Genomic DNA, 3,838 nt, shown 5'->3' on the forward strand with positions numbered 1-3,838 from the left:
GTTGGTCCGGGAAGTGTGCGCGGGAGGCTAGCGCGAGGCCCCTATCCTTTAACCCTCCTTGCACACGCGGAGTAGGCCTGGGACACGCTGCCCGGCTGTGCCTGCGCCTTCAGAGCTCCGCAGCCGCCAACAACTCGAGAGTCCCGCCTTCCAAAGATGCCCCGCACGAAAGCGCCCGTCGGTCTTTAAACGGACACTGGCAGAAGTTCGGCCCTGCCTTTCCCACTCGAAAACTTTTCTGCAGCGCACAGCGGCGGTCTGGACGCAGGTGGGCGGGGCCAAGGCAGAGGGCGTGGCCGTCGGGCGGGCCCCGGCCTTCCGGAAGTCGCCCCGCCCGCAGGGCTCGGGCCGCAGGCTGCGGACCCAGAGCCTGGCGGCCTAGCTCTCTGCCTGAGGCGGGCCCAGGCGTCCAGTTCTCACCTCACCCACTCCTCCTGGGGTGCTGGCGGCCCGGACGTTTCCCCTCATTATTCGCGGGCTCTTGGAACCGAACGGGGTTCCTTTCCCCCGGGCACGCACGGCCTTCGCGGGGCTTTTGTTGAGCTGCAGGGGAGGAGGTGGCGGGAGAATTTTCTGGAAAAGTGGCTGGGCCTGCGGGTGTGCGCCCAGCGCCTGAGCAATCGCTGGGGCCCGTGGGGGTGTGCCAGGGTTTTTTTTTTTTTTTTGCTTCTTTCCTGAATTTGTTCACATTACCTAAAAGTATTTCCTCCCCTTTTGTTTTTAAAGTCTTACGAGCAAGCGCGGCACGTTTCGCCTTGCAGGGTGGGCACGAGGACTCCAGGTCGAGGTTGCAGTGGGCACGGGGCGGGGTCCTCTTCGTGCGCCCTGGGCGAGCGGCGCGGGCCATAGCCCGACCCCGGAAGGTGGCCGGAAGCCCTGGGCCCGGCGGAAGCGCAGGAGTCCGCTCGCACCCCGGCGGCGATCGAGAGTTCCAGAAGGCGCAGGACCCAGCAGCACTGCCCAGGGGCGGCGGCGGGGCCGCAGCGATTTTCTCGCCCCTTTGCTGCAGCAGGCCTGGAGCAGGTTTCCCGCTAAGATTCCCGTTCCCTTCCAAATTCGTGCGGGAAGTTGACGTCCAGCCCCGGAGGAGTAAATCGTCCTCCACCCAGCGCCCCAGGGCGAGGCTTAGCGAGTTCCCCGGGCGAGGGCGGGGGTGGGGCTCGAGCTCGAATGTATCCCCAGCCAAGCGAGAGAAAGGACAGGACTGTGGATGTGAAGAAAGCGGTTTCTTGTCGCCACGTTGCAAATTGCCCGGCTGGGCATTATCCCACCATCACCTTCTTTCAGTCTGAAGCTGGCCAGAGTGATACCAAGAGGCACGGACTGGGTGAAGGCCGAGGGGTGCGTGCTGAGTTCTCCAGCAAGGACAGGGGGCACTTGTGCCTGTGGAGGAGGTCCTGCAAGCCCGGGCTCCAGTGTCCGCCATACCAACACCATCGTTGTCACGATCTAAACAGCAAACTAGGAACCCAGACCTCCCCCTTCCAGAGAATCCAGCAAAGCAGAGCCTTTCTTGATGTGTCCTACATCCGGGACAATATGCAACTGTCCTTTTGATTGAGCATTGCTTGGGGGCGAGGAGCAGGCAGCAGGACTCCGACGTTTGGAGCCTGCACGTCGTTTCTTAGCAAGGGCGCCTACATTCCCAGCGTTTAGGTACACGCGCACGGTGCGTTTGTGTGCGAGGCGAGAGAGACCAACACATTTTTCACCCTTTCACTTTTAATACCTGCCACAATTCTACCTAATTGTGGTTTGAAAACACAAACACCACCACCCAGAGAACGCTAGTGCTTCTAGTCTAGCGAGGTTACATTACTTGTAATCCTCCCTCCTCCCTTCCAATTTCTTTGATGATTTTTCCCATACGTGTACGAGCTGCAGAGACTTAGAAGCCGGCCGCTCCTCCTAAATGTGATTCGGACCATATGCTTACTACATTCATTCCCTCATGGGCTTTTCTTCTCGGCACTAACTGCTAACACGTTATAGTCACCTTGAAATTTCCTCTGCTATTTTCCAATTAAAAGCTTAATAGCCCTGGAAACGGAGTTCATGTGGTGAAGTTTACCATAGCCCCTTGTTCTGAAAGGCTTTCTGCTGGGATCCCATTATGTGCTTGAATAAACCCTTTCTGCAAACAGAAATGGGACTCGGGGTTGTCAGGTGTTGGGTTACAATAGACTTTGAGGCAGGGGACATTTTACCAACATAAATACAAACCTGTCCCTATAGGGAGATGTTGTCAAATACTGGGATATGGAAAACATTCCCATCAAATATGAGAAAAGGATTACGGCGCTATATCAAATGAGTATTTAGATCTCAGCCCCCGATGTGCACTGGAGTGAAACGGCCGGGACCAAATAATGCTAGACTGTTTGAGTGGCATCGGGATAGGGTGGCTAGGTGACCGAGGGAGGAAAGGGGGTTATCCGGGGAGTGAAACGTGCCCACAAACCTGGTGCAGAGCTCTGCTGTTTTCCTTTTTTAAAAATTATTCTCATTTTTCTTACGTTTCGCTGGGGATTTGGAGGAAATCGGGAGAAATCAGGGGTTTGGAAAAAGTTCTTACTCCCTGAGTTTCCCAGAAATCCGGATAATTCGGTACAAAAGTTCCTAGATCCGTGCCATTCGCAGGTCGTGTCTCCGTCGCCTAAAGCGATTCGCTCTGGGAGCCGCACTCGCCCGCTTCGGCCCACCAGGCCTTGGGTGACCGCTCCCTCGCGTCCGGAAAGCTGAAAGCGCACTGACTTCCTTACAGTTGAAGATTTTAGGGCTTATTTTCCTGGGGAAGAGTAGCAGAGGGGGGATTAAGAGATGGGGGAAGGCGCAAGCCGAGGGTCCCTGTACGTCGCGGCCTTGGGGAAGTTCTCCCAGCCTTAGCCTGGCGCGCAAGTCTTCCCTCCTGGGCCCACCAGGTCAGCCTGCCGAATCCCCAACTCCCCGACGGTTTGAAAGCCGGACGGCCTGGGGCTTCCAGGGAAGGCAGGAGACGGGATTCCCTCTTAAACCTCTCCGTCCAGGCAGAGGCTTGACTGCCGAACGCCTGATTTCAGAGCAACACTGAGGGACGTTTTCGGGTTGTTGTCTGGGCAGTGCAGAAAAAAAGCTGCCTCGCCACGCCGAGCGGACGTGGGGTAGTGTGCCGCCAAGGGCCCTGGCCTTGCAGTGGACATCTACGCTGTGATCTAGCATTCGGTTCCTCCAGGCTGCCCAGGGACAAACTTCGCGAACGTTCCCAGGATTACCATCTTACCCCTTTGTGCAGGGCCACGGGGCTGCCCACGCCTCCTGCAGCCACCATTTTTGTTTGTTTGTTGAGGGGGACTTCAGCGGGTCCTAGGGGTGTGTAGTGGTAGCCTGCAGAAGGCAATCCAAACAGGTAATCCACACAAATACCAGTCTAAACAAAGTTTCACGCTGCTGTCCTGGGCAGGGCCCCTTCCCATCCCCACCCAAAGACGTTTATGGGTGGGATCCATGGGGTTAACCCCATATCCTCTCCTTAACTAATTTAGACTCTGTAGGGATTTGAATGGGATGACAAGACACTTACATTTGACAACTCAGTGTTGTTGGGGGAACGAGGAGATCATCAGGTAACTTTTGGGGCGCTGACGTGGTTCCGGTCCATTGTCTAAAAGTTCAGAGTTGGCGCTAAGCAAAACACCCACGCAAGCTTTTCTTGGACCTTTCAAGGCAGAGACTTTTATTTCTTTCATCTTAAAGCAGGGGGAGGAAGGGAGGAAAATATGAACCTGCAAAATGGGTTGTCATCCTAAGGCCGGCGGATTTTCTTTTTTAAACATTCGTTTCCTTCTGCAGCAACAAAAGA

General features: G+C 55.8%; 1 long non-coding RNA gene across 1 annotated transcript; it reads right to left on the reverse strand.

The window, feature by feature from the left end:
- Window positions 1-1,606: 1,606 nt before the first annotated feature.
- Window positions 1,607-3,832, reverse strand: LOC102014391. Its single transcript, XR_261610.2, has 3 exons — window positions 3,560-3,832; window positions 3,260-3,363; window positions 1,607-2,788 (listed from the first exon to the last, which is right to left on the reverse strand). It is a non-coding gene; the product is annotated as an uncharacterized LOC102014391 (long non-coding RNA).
- Between the last annotated feature and the right edge of the window lie 6 nt (window positions 3,833-3,838).

Source organism: Chinchilla lanigera, unplaced genomic scaffold (genome assembly GCF_000276665.1).
Source record: "Chinchilla lanigera isolate Chin_1 unplaced genomic scaffold, ChiLan1.0 scaffold00033, whole genome shotgun sequence".
In the NCBI taxonomy this organism is placed as follows: domain Eukaryota; kingdom Metazoa; phylum Chordata; class Mammalia; order Rodentia; family Chinchillidae; genus Chinchilla; species Chinchilla lanigera.